At 46.9% G+C, this 24,052-nt stretch overlaps 1 protein-coding gene across 1 annotated transcript in view; it reads right to left on the reverse strand.

Moving 5' to 3' along the window:
- The window catches only part of LOC147701322 (putative methyltransferase DDB_G0268948), a 318,014-nt gene extending 306,729 nt beyond the window's left edge, over positions 1-11,285 (reverse strand). Inside the window, exon 1 of the mRNA XM_086928631.1 lies at positions 11,102-11,285. The gene's annotated coding sequence lies outside the window, so the exon portion shown is untranslated. The remainder of the gene's footprint in view (positions 1-11,101) is intronic.
- Positions 11,286-24,052: the final 12,767 nt, after the last annotated feature.

The following is a 24,052-nucleotide window of genomic DNA, read 5'->3' on the forward strand; positions in this document are numbered from 1 at the left end:
ACAGATCGCCGTATGCAGAACACACCCATATCCAGGGCAACATACACCTTTGGTGTATGAAGTGCAGTGGACACAATCATATCACCCCAGCCAGTGCGGGTCCTGGCAGAAATGTTGCCTGTTATACCCCAGGTAAGCGTGAGCAGAGTGGGATGGCCTGGCGTACACCAGGCCAGCGTGGGGTGTGAATAAAAAATCACGTAGCCCTGGGCGCGGTCCTCTTCTGGAAAGCCCAAAATCTCTGCCAGGGCAGTGCCTCCCACCTCGCCATGAGGCCTGCATACCCCGGCGCGCTGGCCACGAACCCATCAGGCCAGAACGTACGCAGCCAGGCCACACTGGTCTGCAACCAACACTGGTGTGTATCATGGAGGGCCCACCACGTGCCTGTGTAAGCTCCAAGCCTAAGGCCCGCAACCCTGCCAGCCTCTCAGACCATTGCTGGCCCCCTGATGCGGGCCCACATCACTCCTTCCTCATTGACATATTCTGCAGGCCTCCTCCATGGCACAGTGGGTCACATATGTGTAACTGTATCCTGGCTCCTTAATGGCAGTAACCCCAAATCTGGCTCAGCAGCCACAGCACCAGAACCCCCCAATCATTGAGGCATGGTTCCATTTGGGCATCTTGCGACATGTGGTGCCACTAACCTTGCTTAATGCCAGCTGGCGACAGGTGCTGCCACAAACCCTGGTCAATGCCAGCCGGCGTCACGTTCTGCCATAAACCCTGTTCAGCTCCAGTCAGCAACATGTGCTGCCACAAACCCTGTTCAACGCCAGCCGGCGACATGTCTCACATCCAGCACAAATCAGTGGACGCACGGAGAGGAGTAAGAGGAAGATGTGACTCAGTCTGGACGAAAGCCGGACCAAACACGTGATGCCACTGAACCTAAACTACGCATGCCGGTGGGGCCACCAACTTATGCCTGCAACACTCAGTAACTGGCCCATGCTGACCGCCTCCTCCGGCCTACACTGTGGTCCAGTAGGTCACAGAGTCATGATTCTGCAATGGCGGAGTACATATCAGTGTACCGGCATCATCGCAGACTGCATCCCCACTCAGCCCCGGTGCCACTAAGTCTGTTCCCCGACATTCATGGACACTCTCTGATCAAACTTTGGTGGCGTTTGAGTCTATGGACTAGGGGGCAGTTTACATCTTCATGTGGCTGATACAGAATTTGGTGGTGGCAACAACTCTGTTGCATTCCACTCCTCCATTTGCTGCTTCCAGGTAAAATCAAACCTTTCTGCATCTTGCCCTGGAGGACACCTTCCACTATCCCCCAAAACCCTCTGCAACATACACCTCGGACATTGACGGTGACCCGCTCAGATCGCAAGGCCCATCTGACTGCACCACAAGGCACCGTCCCATGGGTGGGTACCTGTGCTGGCCGCAGTGCATCCGGGGCCACTAACTCTGTGCTGGTCAGGTCCGGGACATCTTCTCAAGAGACATTGGCTGGCCCCTGAGGCGTAGGCCTTGGGGTCATCAATGCCATTCCTCTGTGGCCTTGCACTGTATGCTGCCTCCATGCCCAAATGCGTCCCTCCAGGGCTCACACAACAAAGCGAGTCCAGACCGGCCTGGACGACGCATCACTGCAGGAGGCACACACCACCGCCGCAAGGAACACCTCCAACCACCACCTGCCAGAGTTGAAACTGTGGTCCTGGCAGACTTATGGAGTTGCTCAAGCCTATCGTGGATGCCTTCATCAGGCTGATATCCATGCTCAGCACTCCAGGTGCCAGTGACTCAGTGCACCGCAGGTATATTGTCCATTGCGGATTGTGTTTTGTGCTGTGGAGCGGTTGCACAGGTATGTCAGCTGAAACAGGGTGGGGGCTCTGAGACGTTGATGGGAAAGATGATGCAGGTCTAACACACACCACTGCATCTGCATCAGAAATATGTCGAAGGGACACAATCTGAGACTTTTTCTTTGCATGAGCGCGCTCATCTCTAGTGTGCAAACCCCAGTGTACTGCAACTCACAGACACTTCTGTTTGCATGTAGGCTGTCCTCTGGACTTTCTCTGGCTCCCTCCATGTTGCTCAGCAGTGGACCCTGTATTGTATGTGTTTCTGTTTCCGTTACACTGGTGTCCAATGTTCAAGTGGTTGCCAGCACCAGACATTCAGTGCCGAATGGCTTACACTCACCCCACACATATCCAGCACAGGCGTCACAGTACATGTGGCCCTTCAATAAAGGGGCCGGGCACATGTCCCCTTAGCCAGTTCTACATGATATCTGTGTGTGTCCCTGTGGTCTTGTAGTATGCATGCGGGCCCTGGTCCCTACGACATTACATTGTGCTGTGTACATCAGATGCAGACATGTCACCGCAGGCTGCGGGTTGGAGCTTGGACACGTAGCTTAGTCATAACCCACTCAGTTAGTTAGGTGAGTGGCCGGGGCCGTCCTACGCAGAGCCAACATGGGTGCATGACTGCTATTTGAGCGCCCCTGGGCATGGTTCTCAATCAATCAATCAATCAATGCATTTATAAAGCGCGCTACATACCCGTGAGGGTCTCAAGGCGCTGGGGAGGGGTGGGGGGGGGGGGGCGCTACTGATCAAGGAGCCAAGTCTTGAGGAGTCTTCTGAAGGCCAACAGGTCCTGAGTCTGTCGTAGGCTGGTGGGGAGAGCGTTCCAGGTCTTGGCGGCGAGATAGGAGAAGGATCTGCTGCCGGCGGTGGTCTTCAGGATGCAGGGGACTGTGGCGAGGGCGAGGTTGGCTGAGCGGAGGCTTTGGGTGGGGGTGTGGAAGCTGAGTCGGTTGTTGAGGTATGTAGGTCCGATGTTGTGTAGTGCCTTGTGCGCCTGGATGAGGAGCTTGAAGGTGATCCTTTTGTTGACGGGGAGTCAGTGCAGGCTTCTCATGTGGGGTGTGATGTGGCTGCGTCGTGGGACATTGAGGATCAGTCATGCCGAGGCGTTCTGGATTCGTTGTAGTCATCTCAGGAGCTTGGTAGTTGTTCCTGAGTAGAGGGCGTTCCCGTAGTCGAGTCTGCTGGTGACGAGGGCCCGGGTGACGTTTTTTCTCGTGTCGGGAGGGATCCATTTGTAGATCCTGCGGAGCATTCGGAGAGTGTTGAAGCAGGACGCGGAGACAGAGTTGACTTGCCTGGTCATGGAGAGGGTGGAGTTATGGTCTGTGGGTTCCGGGGTTGTGCCTAGCGATGTGGGCCACCAGGTGTCGTCCCAGGCTGACGGGGTGGGTCCGAGGATGAGGACCTCCGTCTTGTCTGAATTCAGCTTCAGTCTGCTGTCCTTCATCCAGTCGGCTATGGCCTTCATTCCTCTGTGGAGGTTGGCTTCGGCGGTGTGGGGGTCTTCGGTGAGGGATATGATCAGCTGGGTTTCATCGGCGTAGGAGATGATGTTGAGGTTATGTTGTTGTGCGACGTGGGTGAGCAGTGCCATGTAGATGTGAACAGCGTCGGGCTGAGAGAGGATCCCTGTGGGACGCCTCAGATGATCTCTGTGGTTTTCGAGCGGAAGGGTGGGAGGCGGACGCTCTGGGTTCTGCTAGAGAGGAAGGATGTGGTCCAGGACAGGGCCTTCACTCGGATTCCGGCGTTGTGGAGGCGTGCTGATAGGGTGCAGTGGCAGACTGTGTCAAAGGCTGCTGATAGGTCCAGGAGGATGAGGGTGGCTGTTTCTCCTTTGTCCATCAGGATCCTGATGTTGTCAGTGGCGGCGATGAGGGCGGTCTCGGTGCTGTGGTTGCTGCGGAAACCGGATTAGGAAGGGTCCAGGATGCTGTTGTCTTCGAGGTAGCGGGTAAGCTGTTTGTTGCCAATTTTCTATATCACTTTTGCCGGGAACGGGAGCAGGGAGATGGGCCGGAAGTTCTTGAGGTCCTTGGGGTCCGCTTTGGGCTTCTTCAGAAGGGCGTGGATCTCTGCGTGCTTCCAGATTTCCAGGAAGGTTGCTGTCTCGGAGGAACTGTTGATAGTTTTCCAGAGGTGGGGCGCGATGGTTGTGCTTGCTTTGTTGAAGACGTGGTGAGGGCAGGGGTCGGATGGAGTTCATGGTTTTGATAGTGTCTTCGTCACTGACGTTGGACAAGGCGGCCAGGCGACTGGTGCGGGTGGTGGTCGTAGGGGTGGTGGACTCGGTGGTGGGTGCGGGGTTGTCGGAGTCGGTGGTGGGTGCGGGGTTGTCGGAGTTGAAGCTGTCGTGGATATCGGTGATCTTGCGGTGAAAGAAGGTGGCCAGTGAGTCACACAGGTGCTCTGAATATGCATCTGCATGTGTCTCTATGTCAGTGTGGTTCTCCTTGGTGGTGTGTGGGTGGGCCCTGAAGGGTGATGGACCCCTACGTATGTGTCCTGGTTCACATTCCCTGGGTTCGGCCCCCACCCACACCTGTTGGGCCTCCTCCTTTTGGTGTGCTGACAAAGTTTATTGGTGTGCCATGTGTGGGTGGGTGAAGTGTCATGAGCCAGCTGTGTTTGCGGGTGCTTCCTGATAAGTGGTGTGTTGCAGGCTCGGTGTTCCCCCCTGAGTAGCTTGGCTGGCCGGGTCCTGGTGAAGGGTTGCGTTAGATATTCATGGGCGGTTGCAGGGCATCACTGTGGGTGGACCTCACCGGCATCAATGATTTGTTGTATTCTATGCTCTGCTGAAGGTGTTGTGTGCCTCTCTGTGATGTGATGGGGAGGTGTGTTTTTACTTTGTGTTGACATATATGTTGGCGCATTGTGCTGGTTTGCATGCAAACTGTATGGCAATGTACATTGTGCCTGATTGGGTGGTCACGATTCTCCTGCGGGACAGTGTATATTTGGTCTACTTAACCGATGTGAGGTCGTACACATAGATTTCCATTTCACAGTTTCCGCCTCTGTCAGATGTAGCGAGCATGCTTCTGTGCATGTGCAGAGCCAGTTGTGTCCTCTGTTCGGCAGTGTTGGCTATGCACGTTGTTCCACATTGTTTTCAATGTGTGTGTGCTGTTTGGGCTACGTGTGTGTGCTACAGTGTGCCAAGGGGATCTGGGACATGATCCTGGGTGTTTCTGGGTGTGCAGGTTTCTACTCCTCGTTGTGCATGTATGCTATTATGCCCATCTTCCCCCACCCCCCAGTCCCTGTTCGGTGCACTCCCTGTTGATGTTGTGTCAGGTCCTCTCGATCTGTGTCCATACTCCCTACTCCGTCTCCACACTGTGGCCTGGGTTTCCTCCAGCTCCGCCGGTGGCGCTGGACAGCAACCTCCTGTCACTGCTGCTGCCTTCCTGTTAGAAGCGGGTTGGTGCCTGGTTTAGGTAGTCACATCCTGCGGCGCCCATTGGCCTCATGGATTGGCCTCCTCAGCACTGCAATCCAGGTGGTCTGCTAGTGGGTCAGTTGCTGGTAGTGTTCTGTCACCTCCGTGACGCTGGTCTTGTTTTCCTGCTGGTCGTTTTCTGCAACCCGTCTTCCTCTCCCTCTTCTCCTTGGCCTTCCCCTACCCCGTTGTCCCTTGCTGGTGGTCTGTGGGAGTTGTGGGGTTCGAGTTGGCCTCTGCGCTGGGTCCGGGTGCATCCATGTTGCTACGTGCTTTGGCTTGTTTCTGGTGTATTGTCTCTGTGGATTCTATGGTGCATTGTCCCGCCAGACGCGTGGGATTTGCAGGCCTGTGGCTGGTGTTCGCTACTTTTTTTGCCGCGGTTGGCCACATCGTATGATTTTTTGCGTTCACGTATCACATTTTTGCGGTGTGGTGTTGATTTTCATGCAGACATTTGACACGTTGTCTGGTGTCTATCACATCCTACTGCTGCGACGTGAATTCCACGTTGCCACAGGGTTATTGTCCCGCGATAGGCTACGATGTTGAAAGTTGCGTTATGCTACTCTTGCAGTAGTTATCACACGTTCTTGTGAATATACCCCTCAAACACAGTGCCTTATTGTTACTGCAATGACCTTTAATGTTGTTAATGAAAGTAAGAAATGTCTAATTGTGTTGAATTTTCAACAAGCATCTCCAATGCAATCGGTCTCGCCTTTGGGACCTTATATGTATTTAGCTGTGCAGCTTTTTAGCCTGGGTTCTGAAACATCTACTGTTCTTAAACATGGAGGGAAAGTAAGCACCAAACTGTGAGACACGCAAAGTATGGGAACACATGCAGAGAAATATTGCCTTTCTGAGGAAAATGGTATATACCAAGGCTCTGTTTTTAATATAAAAGCAGGGTCTTCGGTGGTCATTTCACTGAAAATACAAGATTTTAAAAAATAATATTGTTTACGGGTACTGGTGAAAGACATTTTCCATGGAATGGAATCTAGAGAATGCTAAAGTGATTCTAGTATTTTACTGACCTCTGTTGGTCATTTTCTATTAAGAAAGTGAAATAGAGGCAGTTGCAAGAAACATTAAAAAAAGTCCCTCAGCTGAAAGCAATACTGGTATTTTACTGACCTTTGCTGGTTGTTTTCTATTAAGACAGTTAAATAGAGGCAGTTGAACAGAAAAAAGTCACTAAGAGGAAGCAGACAAGCCTTAGGGCTGATCTCCAGAGCCTACAAGGTCCATACACCTAGAGGTCTCAAATGTTTGATCTAAAAAGCTACTCTCTTCTGTAACGATATGAATTGGAAATACCCATTGAGTTAGCTCTCACAAACACATTAAATTGAAAATTTAATTTTACAGAATTAAGAGTATGACACATTGCTGCATAGGTAAAATTGTATACGTGCAAACAAATCTGCCAGCAGCGCAGAGTGAAGTAACTTATTAAGACATTTAGCTCCAGATGTATCAAGCATTTTTCTGGTTGCAAACAGTCCTTTCTCAGTATCGGGCCCTTTGCGACTGGAAATATGTATTTTGGTCTGATCATTTCCAAATTGCCATTTAGTAACATGTTACTGAGTTGCAGTTTGGAATTGAGAAAACATACTGATTTGGTATAGGAAAGTCGCATGTTTTGGGCTTCCCTTTCTAATTCCAAAACGCAGTGGCGTAAGTAAAAATGTTTAGAGACCGAAATGTAGTTGCTAAACAGTCACATTTTACCACTTACTTCAAGTATGTGGTAACCCATTCACAAACTGGAACTAGTCCCCAATGGGACCTCTTCCCTTTTGTGAATGTTTGTAAAGGACACCTGAGAGACCTGCACTGGCTCCCCGTCAACAAAAGAATCACCTTCCGGCTCCTCACCCACGCACACAAAGCCCCTCACGATCAAGGCCCGAGCTACCTCAACAACCGAATCAACTTCTACGCTCCCAAACGCCACCTCCGATCTGCCAGCCACGCCCTCGCCGCCGTCCCACGCATCCGTAGAGCCACAACAGGAGGAAGGTCCTTCTCCTACCTGGCCGCCAAGACCTGGAACTCCCTCCCGGCCGACCTGCGCCTGACCCAAGACCACCTCTCCTTCAGGAAGAAGCTCAAGACCTGGCTGTTCGAGCAGTAACGGCACCCCCCCCCCTAAGCGCCTTGAGACCCTATGGGTAGGTAGTGCGCTCTATAAATGTCTTTGATTGATTGATTGATTGATTGACTTTCCTAAAAAGCAATCAGATGATTTCACAGAGCACTGCCTGCTCTTAAAAAATGAAACTTTTAATTTTTCTGTTTTTAAATGCAACCAATAGTCTATCAAGAAAAACAAGCTGCATTAAAAAAAATGCTTTATTTAAAAGCAATTGTAGATATGGTGGTGGTATTGACCCCAACAGGCCACCATCCATCTCTGTGATTTTAGCAATTCCTAATGGGTCTCACATTGTGATCCACCTCATTAATATTCATGAGGTAGGTCAATTTGAGACTGTTAGATTTGGGGGTCTCTAGTTGGCACAACTAGGTACTTGTGAAAAATAGGGCCCCTTGCCTCTAGTCAGGGTAAGGGGATAGATACACTCTTAAAATAACCCCTGCTCACCCCCTTGGTAGCTTGGCACGAGCAGACAGGCTTATCTCAGAGGCAGTGTGTAAAGCATTTGTAGAAACATACAATAATCAAATGACAACACTACAGACGGACACCACACAAGTTTTATATCAAAAATAAGTATTCTTTATATAGACTTATCACAAGACCACAAACAACAAAAATTAACAATACTGTACTTAAGATGGTAGTTTTAGCTTAGTTCTCTTTAGTTCTTAAAATGTAACACTTTGAGTCAATGTACCTTAAGATGCAACATGCAGGGAAACGAAAGTGTTGCAGGAAAGGTGATGCAGTAGTCCCCTACATGCAAGGACGGTGATGTGTTGAAGATCTGGTGCAAAGAAATAAAGATGGTGCTTTCTCCTGGATGCGACACGCTTCCCGATGATGCGGCGGCGTCTGCTGCAACGTCGATATTCTTCTCCGGCGATGCGAGATGCTTTACGTGATGCGAGCCTCAACAGATCCTTCGACACCCTTTCCAGTGATATGGCGGCATCTGCTGTGACGTTGATCCTCTCTCCTGGCAATGCAAATTGCTTCCTCAACGATGGGGGTCGTGACAGGCCCTACACCACGCTTCTCAGATATGCGGCGGCGTCTGATGCTGCATCGATCCTCTACTCCTGCGACATGCATCCCAGTGATGCGGCAGCGTATGCTGCAATGTCGATCCTCTTCTGTGGCAATGCAAGGTGCTTTGTGTTGTGAAGTGGCAGCAGCAGTTCGGCGACATGCTTCTTGTTCTTGAGTCGCGCTTCCAGTTCCTTGCAACACGCAAGTCCTCAAAAAGTCCAGCACAACTGTAGGCACTTCAGGAAGACTCTTGGGTAGCTGGTGGGTGAAGTCGGTTGCCCTGAGACTTCAGCAGAAGCAAGCTCTGTTCCAAGGTCTTGGATATCCTTCCAAGTTGAAATAAAGTACACAAAGTTCTCTTCATTTGGCAGTCGGGCAACCACTGCAGGCCAATCCCCCAAGCAGTACTTCAGCTTAGGGATAGTTTCTCCTCAGTCTCTCTGGTTCCACTCCTCAGCCAATGTTTTTTTTTGTTGTCCAAAAGTGATCTAAATTCTAGGTTCCCAATACTTATACCCCAAAATCCTTTGTCATCTGAGGCAGAGGGGCCTTTGCCTAGTCCAAACCAGTTCTGGAGCACTCTGTTTACATGACTCCTCCTTTCCTTTCACAGTGCAGGGCAGAAACATCAGACCCCCCACAGGAGGTGGAGCCAGCATTGTGGAGGAAAATCACATCCCTGGAGCACTCTGTAAACATGACTCCTTTCCTCCTTTCACGGTGCAGGGCAGACACATCAGCTGCACCACAGGAGGTGGAGCCAGCATTGCGGAGGGAAGGCACAGCCCTATTCTACTCAGGTCCCAGGTGCAACTTCTTCCTCCCATCTAGATGCAGATCTCTCTATTCATGACTATTCACGACTGGGCTGACTCATGCTGTCTCCTGGAATCCCCCAGCCCTGTCACTCAAACTCAAGACAAGGAATACACAACCTAGCAGAGGCAAGCTTGGATAGTTAGACAAGAAAATACCTACTTTCTAGAAAGTGGTATTTTCCAACACAGAATGTTAAAACCAACTCCACTAAAAGATGTATTTGATTATTCTGAGCTCAGGCATACTAAACTTGAATTTCTACCATGTTCCCCGAGTCAGTTAGGATTATAAGATGTAATAATCTAACTGCCCATTCTGGCCGAAGGAGAAGAGGTAGCCTTGCAATACTGAAAAACAAAAATGGCTGTAATTCACTATAAGGACATGCCACACACACCAGGGCATGTCCTACCTTATACTTAAAATGCACCCTTCCCTTGGGCATACTAGACGGGTGTCTGATATGAAGAAAAGGGAATGTTTAGGGACTGGCAAGTGGGTGCACTTGCCCAGTCAGAATGGAAGTACCAGACTGCACACAGGCTATGCAATGGCAGGCCTTAGACACCCTTTTACAGGCTGCTTCTGTGGGTGGCACAACCAGTGCTGCAAGCCCACTAGCAGCGTTTGGATTACCAGCCCTGGGCACTCTTGGTGCATGGTACTAGGGTCTGACAGGTAAACCAAACCAGCCAATTAAAGAATCAATAATCCATACATCGATTTACAATAGGGAGCATTTGTACTGTGGCACTGGACAGCAGTGGCACAGTGCCCAAAGCATCTAACATCAGCAAAAACACATGAGGCAACAGCAAAAATGGAAGGGAGAGCCATGCCATGGTGGCAGGTCTAACAGAGACCCACTAGGAATCGCTAACACACATTAGGAATAGCGATTACCTGATTAGAATTCAAAGAAAATTGTAATTATGACATTGCTATTGTCAAAAAGTTAACATGTGGCCCTTAGTCAAGCAACCTGTGTGCATGGGGAACTTGAAGGCTTCTCAAAATCTTTGTGATTTGAAGTTCATATATGAAACTCTGAAAGATAGCTTCTGACTGTTATGTGGTTGCACAATATAACAAAACTATAGCAACTAATGGTGGGGATAATCATATGGTCAACAAGCTACTAACACCAGAGCCAGTCTACATCCCAGAATTACGGAATAAAAGAAAGAACAGTAAAAGAGAAATACAGAAAGTCTGTTAGTCTCATGAATGCTAGTGGAAAAAGAGGTATGAAAAGATATGCACTCTATCAGCTGCACTCTCAAAGAAATTTCCATCTACCATGCTATCCATCTGGTGAATATTCTCGTGCACCGTACAACATGATGTCACCCTGTTGCATGCAATACAAATGCACCAAATCTGTATTTTGTAAAACAAAAACTATTTGGCTGACCTAAATTAAAGAGCTAAGTAATGTAGTTTGCTTAAAAGAGGCATGAATCAGCTTGTATTCTACGACATATCATGATGTACACTATCACAAATACCATATTATCCAAGGTAAATTGTTAATTTTCCCCAAAAAATATTACCAATTTTTGAACTTCATATTTACAGATGGCTCACACCTGCCCTGCAAAATGTTGTTTTTACTGGTACCCATGTTTTATTGTATTCACTAGGTTTCTATACAATACGATAAAAAGGACAATAATCACTGCCGAAGCAGATGTTCACTCTACTACAGCCTCAAAGCAGAAGCAAAACCTTGTAATTAAAGAAAAGAGAACATCATAGAAAAGACCAGCTTACTATTGCAATGGGTAAGCGCTTCCTCTTGAAAGGCAGACGTTCCGTTGATGGGTGGAGAGTGAGTAGTGCAAGTCGCAGCTCCAAGGTGCTCAGGAGGATGTTTTCAGTAGGAAGTCTATGAAGTCACACTGAAGGAAGCCAGTGAATGTGTGAAGGTACAGGTGGGAACTCTCTTACGTGACATTGATGGTTACATCAACAGCTGAATGTTTTAATCATGATTGGGCATGCCAATGCTGCCTCGTTTGCTTTCATATTTTTTTCAACAAAGGTGGATAAGGCATTGCAACATGTTGTTTAAGAACCTCGCCCTTCCTGAGGCTCCTCAGGGAGGGACTTTGTATTTCCAAGCGAGTCAGTTTCCAAACTATTTGGTCTTGAAGTATCAGTTAATGCTTTATGTAGTCTTTGAGAAGTCAGTACAGACGAGCCATTGATCTCTGGCAACATTCCTTCTTTTCTCCCTGAAGAAATGATTATTGTAATAATGTGTTTGTTTTCTATGATCGTTTAGTTGGGACTGGATGATGAATGATTAATGGTACACAAGCTAATGCTTGTTTTTTGAGTTGTGAAATTTAACAGGATGTTATTAGCTTAGAGAGCATAGAGGCATATTACCAAGGGCATTATCGCCGCATTAGCGGGACTTTTTCCCGCTAATGCGGCGATAATTTTATCGCCCTATTACCAAGCTGTCGCTAACACCAGTTAGCGACAGCTTGTAGGCGATAGCGGGCATTTAGGGGCCCACTTTGCATGTCAGCGATAATTATCGCTAATGACATGCAAAGTGGGCGAGCCAAGATGTTAGCGACTGAAAACAGTCGCTAACATCTCTAACTCCTATTAACAACTTTTGCAAATATTTGCGCTAAGCGCAAATATCTCCAAAAGCTAACGCCTGCTAAAAGCAGTTCTTAGCCATGTTATCCGATGGAAGGTGGATAACATGGCTAAGAGCATTGTCATGATAATGCATGAATATCGCTGATTTTTCAGCGATATTCATGCATTTCGCAGGATTTTTACCGCTTTTGAGATAAACCTTGATAATATCAAGGTATCTCAGCGGTAAAAATCCTCGCTGCTCGGTGATATTTTTTTCCCGCTAACCAAGCAATAGCGATAATTATCGCTATTGCTTGGTAATATGCCCCATAGTTATTACAAGATTGACCCTAATACACCAAACTTACAAAACATATAATATGACCCACCTGTGGATCAGGAGGTGTGAAGAGCCTGTTTAATCCTTTTCTACAAAAAAGTCAGATTGTATTCTTCACTTTGTGATTCAGGGGAGGCCATTTCAGGTTGGTCCATAAAGATAATACAGCTTAAAGTCTTAATAAATATGACTTGAATAGAGCACTAATCTCTCGAATGGGTATCCAGGCAATATTTTCATTTACGTCTATTTGTAGATTTTCTACTTCATGGAAGTTTGAAACTTCTTAAGGAATCCATGTGGAAAGCTGAGCTTAGCACAGGTTTCCCTGCAAATTCCTAGTGAAGTGAGTGATGTTCCTCTTGTGAACACATTTTCTCTGTAAAGAGTTGACTGTGGCAAAGAAAACTGCACAGGAGCACATGGAGATCCCAGTTCTCCATGCACATTGTTAACTTTTCCTTTCTCCACAGGGGAAATGATTTACCCTTGCAGCGAGCATCTTCTTCACACTAGGGAAAAGATAGTTATGCCAGGATTTAAATTGGCTTATACCTAATTGGCATATCTAACTTGCCTAATAATCCCTTGTAAATGGTGCAAAAACGAAACCAGGACCTGGAGGAAATACACCACATGTGGACTGCAGCACCTTTTGTGCCATTTACTTTACAGGCAGAGCAAACATTCCATCAGGCCTACCCTGTGTAACCCAAGTACTGTAGTGTATTATTTGGATGTAACCGCCCACAGGGTGGTTGGAAACATCTATTAATCACTGGAAGCTTGTGTGGCGAGCAGAAAAGTTCTGCAGCACTAGCTTCCATTGAAAAACTGATTTTTTCAAACATCCCTACACCGTGCGACAGGCACCATAGGTGCCCCGCAGGCCACAAAGCGGAGGGTAAGGAGTGCAGGAGCCGTGCTAGGGGCCCCCACTGTCGCTTCCCGGCAGCCTTTCCATGTCGGAAGGCTGACATGGAAAAGCTGTCTGAAACTGTCATGATTTATCCTTATGGCGGAGGCGCCAACATTAAGGCATTATGAGGGGTTTCCAACGCACCAGCATCGGTATAATCGGCGATGGGGGTTGGACTGCAACTGATGAGCCAATGGTGGCAGTACAACAGTCATCGAAAACGGGCCCAGAGTATTTAAAGTAGCAAATGAAGAATTTTTAAGTTGACATGTCCCTACAGTGATTAGCAATCACAAGCCATTTACATTGTAAGCAGGGCTGGCTTCCACACAAGAAGTAATGGGAAGTGTGAATAAATATTAATTCTACTATCTCTAGATTGGTGCCAGCTTGAGACAAGATTAATTGCCAGACTTAATGGTGAGCCCAAATTTGTAGTGAGTAGTAAAGAATATTATGTTTTAAAAGTTATGCTACTGTATGCTTATCTGCAGTAGTCCCCACCAGAAGTCTAAAGGGTATGAGCCCTGGTGAGGTCTGAAAACTGCTCCCAGAGAAGATACAATGGCTTTGGGATTGGGGGATGTTTTCCATTTCCCTGGTAGAAAATCTGTTGTGGTGTTCACAGGAGGGTATTTTACCTAAAAGTGACTTTCAATGTCAAAAACAAATGGTAGGGGCCACCTGGACAGGCCCCAGCATTTTTCTTTCTCTTCAGTCAAGCAACAATCCCTGTAAGGAAATGCTCCTACTAGAACTGGTTTGAATGGACCACAGAGGAAGGGATTAGTCATTGCTCTGCCCACACCACAAGCTGGACACACATGCTCTGCAAAAGGGGGGATGGACTACACATCTTGGTTTTTAGGAGTGAGGGAAACTCTGGGATTGTTTGCAATAGGAACCACTGCAAAAGTAGATAGTGTAACCTGTGAGCACTTTTACCCAATTTGTTAGGGAGGGGCCAGGAGTCACCCAAACACTGACCAGTGGGAGGCATAAGTGTGTTATCCCGAGGTAACAGCCGAAGCAACAGAGGTGCAGAAAGAAGCAAGAGAAGTGATGAAAGAGACAAGAAAGTTGCAGAAGCAATCAAAAGTAGTGCAGAAAGAGGCATCATAAGTGCTGAAAGGAGAAACAGAGGTGCAGAATGAAGCAAGAAAGGTGATGAAACAGACAAGAGAGTTGTGGAAAGAAAGAGAAAAAATGTGCAGAGAGAGGTAAGGCGGGTGCTGAACTATGCAAGAGAGGTGCCGAAAGAGACAAGTGAGCTGCATAAAGAAGTAAGAGGGGTGCAAAAAGAGGGAAGAGAAGTATAGAAAGAAGCAACATAGCTTCATAAAGAAGCAATGAAACTGTAGAAAGAGGCAGGCGAGGTACAGAAAGAGGCAAGAGAGGTGCAGAAACAGGCAGGAGAGGTGCAGAAAGAGGGAACACTGGTGCGGAAAGAGGCAAGAGAGACACAGAAAAGGGAAGGATAGTGCCGAAAGAGGCAAGAGGGATACAGAAAGAATCAAGTAAGTTCCAGAAAGCAGCAACAGTGTTGCATAAATAGGCAAGGCATGTGTATAACAAGTCAAGAGAGGTGTAATAACAAGCAACAGAGGTGGAGTAAGTAGGAAGAGGGGTATAGAAAGTAGAAGAGGGGTGCATAATGAAGCATATAGAGTTGTAGAAAGAAGCAAGAGAGGTGCAGAAAGAACCAACAGCGGTGCAGATAGAGGCAAGTGAAGTGCAGAAAGAGGCAAGAGAAGTGCAGAATGAAGCAACATAGGTGCAGAAAGAGGCACGTGAAGTACAGAAGAAAGAAGCAACAGAGGTGCAGAAAGAAGCAACAGAGGTGCAGAAAGAAGCAAGAGAGGTATAGAAAGAAGGGAGGTGCAGAAAACAGAAGAGATGTACAGAAAGAGACAACAGAAATGCAGAAAAAGATAAGAAGTGCACAAACATACAAGAGAAGTACACAACGAGAAAAGAGGTGTGCAGAGAGTGGACAGACAAGTGTAGAAAGAGGAAACAGGGGTACAGAAAGAAACAAGAGAGGTGCAGAAAGGAGCAAGAGAGGTGCAGAAAGGAGCAAGAGAAGTGCAGAAATAACAACAGTGATGCAGAAAGAGGCAAGAGAAGTCCAGAAAGACGCAGAAAGAAGCACAGCAGATGCTGATATAGGGAAGAGGGGTGCAGAGTGAGGCAGGGGGTTGCAGAAGAAAGACGAGAGATACAGAAAGATTCAAGAAAAGTTCAGAAAGAATCAACAGGGGCAAAAGGAGGCAGGAGGGTTGCAGAAAGAGGCAAGAGAATTGCACAAACAGGCAAGCAAGGTGCAAAAAATGGAACAGGGGTGCAGACAGAGGCAAGAGCGGTGTAGAAAGAGGTAAAAGGGGTGCAGAAATTTGAAGAGAGGTGCCAAAAGAATCAAGAGGAGTGCAGAAATAACCAACAGAGTTGTAGAAAGAGGTAAGAGGATTGCAGGCCTTTGACGTAGATGAACATTGCAATGTTCATCTACGTCAAAGGCCGTAGCTTGGGCCGCGCAGTCTAGACCGTCAAGGTCCGGGACAAACATCTTGATACCAAAGAGCATTTCGTATGGGGTCCGCCCACCCAGAGACCTTCTAGGGAGATTATTAAGAGCACGCTGCACGCCCTTGAGATGGGCCAACCAGTTTCTGCCAGTGCCTATAACTCGTGCTGTCAAAGATTGCTTTAAGTCATGGTTCATTCGTTCCACTACACTATTACCCTCAGGCCTGTATGGAGACGAAAATTTGACTTGGACCCCCAACGAAATCATAGCATCCTTATACGCCTTAGAGGCGAAAGCAGGACCCTGATCCGAATGGAAGGTGCCACAGGCAAAGATCCCTACAAAGACACGCAAATCTCTTATGACAGTCCGTGAATCAGCACTGCGATGGGGCCAGACCCATACAAAGCGTGTGCATGAATCAACTGCTACTAAGATGTACTTATACACAGTATCAGATGAAAAAGGACCGCAGTGATCCAAATAAACGCATCCTAGTGGTTTATTAGAAATGTACAACTGTGTCTGTGGCGGACGCGCAGCAGTCGAAGGCTTAATCTGCTGGCAAATGTCACATTGAAGTACATATTCGCGCGTCTGTTTGTACAGTCCCCGCCACCAGAAACGTTGTTGTAGCTGAGAGACAGTGGCCGAGACGCCCGCATGTGCAGACGCCACACCTTCATGCGCCGCTGTAATCAATGTAGCTCTGCGATCCGAGTTGGGAATCAACCGTTCCCCAACTGCAGGAATTTTCACATAAGGAACCTTATCGGGACTTAAGTGGTATGTGTACTTCGAAGGGAAACCCGTAGGTTATTTACCTCCCTTCTCAGTGGCAGCCACAGCCGCCAAGATGTCATCATCTATTTTATTTTTGGATCGTGTAACTGCTGCAACTAAATATTTCGATACCGCTGATTTCGCCGCTTCATCAGCAAGCGAGTTACCGACAGCGTGAACTCCAAAACGCTGATGGCCCAGAGTATGAATCACAAACACAAGTGGCAACTTCTCCTTAAGTTCAGCCACTCTGACCCAGATCATCTTATGTTTTATTGTGCTACCCTTGGAATCACGAAAGTCATTATGAATCCAAAAGAACAAGTTCTCATTGTAAGACTGGACACAGTAGTAAGAATCACTTACAATCAGAGTCGTCACACTAGGATCAGTGTACTCCAATGCAAGCATCAGAGCACGAAGTTCTGCTAATTGTGCGATGCAGTCCCCTAGTGTCTGCGTGTGCACAACACTGGACTTGAACTCATCGTTCACCATGGCTCCGACCACAATGGCGCATGCGGAAACGTAGGCATGTTCAGAGCCATGCGCAACCTGCGCCGAACCATCAGTGTAAATGATGCAATGGAAATCCTCCAAAGGTCGCATTGCTAAGGGAGCCGGATGAACAAATTCATACTGTAGATACTCCTGCGACCGTAATGAGGCGTCAAAAATAAACGTGACATCCTGGGACGTCAAGGATGCAGCCCATTGAATCCACCGAGGGGGCAAAGCTTTAGAATTTGGTACACTGGCTTTCGTAACTGCCTCCAAGGCAGGACACGGGGTAACAACCAACATGCGTTTTCCCTGCGACAGGGCACATTCTTTAAGAATTGCCATCTGTACAGCCGTTAAAACCTTCTCCACAGTGGAAAATTGCATTTCAGCCGAAGTGTACAAGTGTGACTTGTAAGCAATAAGTACTGTGTCTCCCTCATTAAAAGTTAGGTACGTGAAACCCACCATCACAGGGATAATCCTTATCACCAGGTTGGTCTGGTTATCAAGAGTCTGTAAGAATCTAGAAGCAAGCAGATCAGCTTGCAAAGATTGCAGTATAGCTGAATGCTCAGGCAGCCAGCATGATTTGGAAAAAGTAGGTTGTATCAAAGCATATAAAGGCTTGATATGCTGGGCATATTCCAGAATGTATGTCCTTCCGAAATTTAAGAAGCCCAGTAAAGATTGTAATTTTTTCAGTGTCGTTGGAGGGCGCAGTTGTGCGCATTTCTCCAGGAAGTGAGGAGCCAAACCTTTATCCTCATTGTTGAGCTCGTAGCCCAAAAACAACACTGTGTATTCTGCAATGTGCGATTTTGCAAAGTTAAATTTGTAACCCAAGTCTGCAAAGGTACAAATTATTCAGTTGACTCGACACAGATGCTCCCAAAGTTCGTCGTCTGTGAGATATATGTCATCCACATACGAGCATGCATCAGGGTCGATTCACTCCAAAAGAGAGACTATGCGGGAAGTAAAAATTCCAGGACTATTCTTATAGCCCATAGGCAAACGCCAAAGCTGTTATTTGACTCAGCCGCACGTAAAGGAGGTCCATTGGGAACTTAGACCTTCCAATCTATGGGCATAAAAACCATTAGAAATGTCAAGCGTGGTTTTAAACCGCTTACGCACAAAACTATTCACTAAGGCAGAGCCGTGAGTATTCTGTACTGCACAGTTACGGCAATGCAAGTTTAAATGCCGGTAATCCAACACCAAATGATACGAACCGTCCGGCTTGGTCACAGTAAAAAGAGGTTATTCATCGGTGACACACATGTTTCAATTACACCCTGATATTCCAATTGTTCAAGGATTGCCGCGACGGAAGCCTTGGCTTCACGTCGTATGGGATATTGAGGTTGAGGTTGTGGCTGAGACTGTAAAGGAATTTCTTGGCTCGGGGACAATTTATCCCAACCACATTGATTGCGGTACAAAGCCGGCGCCAGAGCCAGAGCCTACTCTTCTGCAAAATGCTGCGCATCCTCTTTCGAGACTGTGTTCGCGAAACTGGGGAGGATTACCTCCTCCCCTCGCTGTGCTGCGAGAACAAAAGGTGGGGGCCAGTCAACCTCAGAAATCAAAATGTCGTACGTAGACAAAATATTTTCCCAAAAGACCCCTTTTATGGATCGCTGTATGTCACCTTCGATTAACAGGACAATTTCAAAAAGTCTATCAGGGGGAGCAACTCTTGTATCAGCTGTTTCGATCACAACATAAATATCAGTCGCTGTCACCTTCAGTAGTGGACGCAGGGCCTCTCTCACAATGGTAATCTCCGCCGCGCTGTCCAGCAAGGTCAGAGCCCATGTCAGATTCCGAAGCAGCGTTCTCACTATCTGTGGCATATTGATGCGCTGTTAAAGCTGCGACTTTCTTCTTGGCAAACTGCGGTCTCTTCGGCGTTGAGCCGTCCTGCTTTCGTGCACCGTCTTTCTGGCGGGGCTGGTCACGTCCTTCCTGACCACCCCGACCCCTGCCGCCCCCTCCACCACCAGTCGTCGAGGCCGATGAGTCCTGAAAGGAACGAGGAGAGCATTGATCAGAAACCTGAAATCGATCAGGAGATTTAATCGTCGCACGATCGCGCAAGTCATAAGCACGTTCTGTTTGCGCAGGCAACGGAGACGCAGGGCGAGAAACCTGTGTTTGTTGTTGTTGCTGTTGCTTTCCCTGGTTTTGTTTCTTAGGCCAATTCTGTTTCTTGGACTTGGGCTGAACTTCTGTTTCCGAAGCTTGCCCTTGGGGTTGCTTTTTCTCTTTAACAGAAAAAGGCTTGAGACCCTTACTATTGCGACCCACGGTTTTATAAGCAGCCACAATAATCCTCGCTAACTGTCGGGGTTTCTCGGCCTCGGGAATCGCAGCCAAAGCATTAGCTACCTGAAAGTTCACTGCATCCCCCTTGACATTAGCAAGGACGAGATCGCAAACCACATCAAAGGTGCCACACAGGCACATACCCAACTCAACTGCAGATTCCGGTCCGTGATCATCTTGAACACGTTTAAGGACCGTAGGCAGGACAGCCATAGACGGAGTGCCGTAGCACCTCGCATAGACCGCCGCAAACGTCTGACCCCAGGTCTCACAGTCACCGAGTTCAGGGGCCAAACCTTTTGGCAAACTAAGTGTCAGAATCCTGTGTTTTTCACCAGGAGTCGTATTAGGAAATACAGATTCCAGCTGGTCAAATTTCTCGACAAGCCAGAAAGGAAAATCATCCTTATCCTGGGGTCGCCTGCCCATTACAGCATTGACCATTACGGGACTGAGTTTCAAACCACCCTGTCCGGCCGGAAGCGCCGCACCCCCCGGGGGCCCACCCGGAAGATTACGGCCAATATAGTGCACTAGGGGCCAGATGTAGGTAAATCCCATTTACCGATTTTGAAATACCGAATTATACCGATTCGGTATTTCAAAATCGGTAAATGGGATGTAGGTCCCAACATCTGGATATGTTACCGAATCCTTAAAAATTCGGTATTTACCGATTCGGTAAATACCGAATCGGTATTTGCTATAGAATCCTATGGGCCTTGAAGCCCATAGGATTCAATTCAAATACCGATTCGGTATTTACCGAATCGGTAAATACCGAATTCGTCAAGGGTGCAGGGGGTGTCACTTTGACACCCTCTAGCACCCCCAAAACGGGCATGTGTGCAATGTGGCACACAGACATGCCCTAAGGGCACGTCTGTCTGTCACATGGCACATGTGTACATGCACAGATGTGCATGTACACAGGAATCGGTATTTTACCATGGATTTGTATTCCATGGTGAAATACCGATTCTGTAAGCCATGTGCCAATGGAAAATTGGCTACCCACATAGCATTTTCAGTAATTTTACCGAATCGGTAAATATTACCGATTCGGTAATTATTACCGAATCGGTACTTATTACCGATTCGGTAATAATAACGATTCGGTAAAATTACTGAATATGTGCCCCTACATCTCCATAGCCCTTACCGATCGGAAACGGCCGAAAATCAGTATTTTCGGCCGATTCCGATCGGTAAAGGGCTACCTACATCTGGCCCTAAGGCTCTAATCACAGCAATAGAGACCACATGTAGTCTACGAAGTTCAGCTAGGTTACAATTGCCGTGTAGAGGATGAGGAGTAAAAATCCAGCCAAAACAGGCCAATTCGCGCCTGGAATGGACAAAGGACCTAACCTCGGAGCGGTCAAAGAATGGGGTAGGGCGCCACCAAACCAAACTCGATGCTGCCAAATATCAATAGGTACTTCCTGTGCCCTGTACGGGGTATATTCATTTGGTACAGCAGAGGGAGTGTAAGTGTAGAACACCCCAGAATTAGCGTCCACCGCCGGAAATGTCACCCACGAATAAGCAGTAAGCAGCATCCGCACTCACCACCATTATCACAGCCAAACCTTCCACGGGTACATTGTAAGTCAGCAAATGATTGCGCACCGCAATGCAACTATGCTGCGGAATGTCCACTGGATTGGCCATGACAGCACAGGAACGTAGAAAAACAAAGGAACGTAGAAAAACAAAGGAAACTTTGTAGCACAACTTCAAGGAAACTGTTTTAGTAAGATTCAAGCTTGAAAAGACCTATTTCACAAATAGGTAGGTTCTTTCCGACACCACCGTTTTCCGGAAACGACAGCGAAGGGGTTAAGGATTGAATGATATACTACTCGAGTGTCATGATATAAGACCAACAACGTATGGACGCTATGTAGCGGGAATTCCGTTCTCCTACAGAACAGTGCATAGAGATTTGGAACCTCAGTGAATTAGAATGGCCCAAAACTCACCTCAGTACCCAAAATCCCCTTACCGAGCTAGCTACAGTGTATCCTTGGTCATAACAAACTCCCAATGTTTAGACAGACCAGAACATGAACTTAGAATACCTCAGGTATCGTGGAACACATGAACACTCTTTCACTATATGAACATTTCAAACCAGAACGTGGAGTAAATGAGGACACATGCATATTTGAAATATTTATTTACTAATGCAGGGTTCTCAAACGCAGTATCTTATATAATACAAGCAAACATATTATAAGAAACAAAGTTATCAGCATAGTTATTAGTCTATAGAAAGTGAACGGTGACAGCATACTAAGATGCTGAAATGAATAGGAACTAACAACACCTATTTCTCACCCTCCCTAACTAGCATATTATATTATATCTATGAAGGTCTCTTTTGGGTTTTAGCAGGGCGGGCCCATACCTCAAAATCTCAGTGGCAGTGGATCACATAATCTTCCACCAGCTCTCTGCATGCGAAGCACCATCAAGTGTGTTACGTGTGCTCTAAACAAAGCAATATAAAACCTGCTAAAGCCAGTTTTTATCAGCAGCTGCATTTGTGTTATGTCTAGGAAGGTGCGAAGATCAGACCTCACAACAACACGGTGTCGAGTTGTCCTTGGAGGTTTCAGCACTCACTGTGCAGACAATGTTCCAAGAAAAGCTGATATCAGAGTAATAACATATTATTCTCATGTAAATCACAACGCTCTTCTAGGTTTAAAGCTAAAATAACAATTATGTATCGTGTGCAAAATGAAGCAAAAGGAAAAAGGGCATTTAAACATTTAATAAGCTCATGCTAACTTAACACAGTATATAGAAAAGCAGTAACTATATGACAGAAGGAGGCAAGAGAACTGCAGATTGAGGCAAGACATTCGCACAAATAGGCAAACAAGTTGCAGAAAGATAGAATAGGGATGCAGACAGAGGCAAGAGTGGTGTAGAAAGAGGGAAGAGGGGTGTAGAAATTTGCAAGAGAGGTGCCGAAAGAAGCAAGAGGAGTACAGAAATAACCAACAGAGGTGCAGAAAGAGGCAAGAGGAGTGCAGAAAGAGGCAATAGAAGTGCAAAAAGAAGCAACAGAGGTACAGAAATACACAAGAGAACTACAGAAAAAGGCAAGAGATGTGCAGAAAGAGGGACAAGGGGTGAAGAAAGAGGCAAGGGGTGCAGATGGAAGCAAGAGAAGTACAGAAAGTAACCAACAGCGGTGAAGAAAGAGGCAAGAAGGGTGCAGAAACAGGCAAGAAATATGGAAGAGGGGTACAGTAAGAGGCAAGAAAGATCTAGAAAAAAGCAACAGAGGTGCAGAAAGAAGCAAGGGAAGTGAAGAAGGAGACAAGAGCGTTACAGAGACAATCAAAGGAAGTACAGAAAGAGGCAAGAGAATTGCTGAAATAGGCAACAGAGGTACAGAAAGAAGTAATAGAAGTGATGAAACAGACTAGAGAGTTGCCGAAAGGCACAATAAAGGTGCAGTCAAAATGAAGAGAAGTACAGAAAGAAATGACAGAACAGCAGAAAGAGGCAAGAGAGCTGCAAAAGGAGGTAAGAGAGGTGCAGAAACAGCCAGGAGAGGTGCAGAAAAGGGAACAGGGGTGCAGAAAGAAGCAACAGATATGTGAAAAGAAGCAAGAGAAGTTCAGAAACAGGCAAGAGAGTTTGAAAAATAGGGAAAAGTAGCGCAGAAAGAGGCAAGAGAGTGACAGAAGGAGGGAAGGTGAGTGCAGAAAGAGGCAAGAGGGGTGCATAAAGAAGCAAGTAAGTTACAGATAGTAGCAAGAGGTGCAGAAAGAAGCAAGAGAGGTGCAGAAACAGGCAACAAAGGTAACAGGTGTGCAGGAGGAAGCAAGAGAAGTGCAGAAAGAAGACACATAAATGCAGAAAAAGCAAAGGATGTGCAGAAAGAAGCAAGAGGGTGCAGAAAGAAGCACAGGAACTGAAGGAAAAAGGCAAGTGAGGTGCAGAAACAGGCAAGAGAGGTGCTGTAACACTTGTTGTTGTTTTTGCATTTTGGTAACATTTGCAGACTATGCAGCAGATGATAGATTATGTGAAAATTGCTGAAAAATCAGTGCAGCCAAACAGTCTAAAATTCCAGTGGCCCTGCTCATACCTCCGAATAGGTCCAGACATGCTTCTCCGTGGTTCCTTCTTTTTTTGTCTCATTGAGTTCATAGTTTAGCTTCTATGAAAACTAGGAAGACCTGAGGTTACCACTCCACAACACAAACTACCATACCACATAATTACCCTCCATAACACATAGTCCCACTCTACATAATTCCTATACACTAAATATCACATACTTTATATCCACATAATTTCACTGCAAAGCATCCCACACAATTCCACTACACACAACGTACATCCACTCCGGTCCAAAAAACATTAGTAAAAAACATTTACAACACCAATAGCCCTATCTTTCACAAATGTCAAGTCAAGTCAAGTCAAGTCAAGTCAAGTCAAGTCAAAAAATTTGTATAGCGCGCTACATACCCAGAGGGTCTCAAGGCGCTTGAAGAAGGGTGGGGAGTTACTTGTCGAATATCCAAGTTTTGACCTATTACATTGCAAATACTTGTTTAACAAGTAGTCTCATTTGCAGAGCGGTGGAGAAATGGGGCTGGGCCTCTGACCAGCAGTCAGGAATTCTGCTGCATAGGACTTACAACAGGTACCATGAAGGGGGGAGCCACAAGGCCCCCATGTTCC

The sequence above is a fragment of the Lissotriton vulgaris genome, chromosome 7 (genome assembly GCF_964263255.1).
Source record: "Lissotriton vulgaris chromosome 7, aLisVul1.2, whole genome shotgun sequence".
Lineage (NCBI taxonomy): Eukaryota > Metazoa > Chordata > Amphibia > Caudata > Salamandridae > Lissotriton > Lissotriton vulgaris.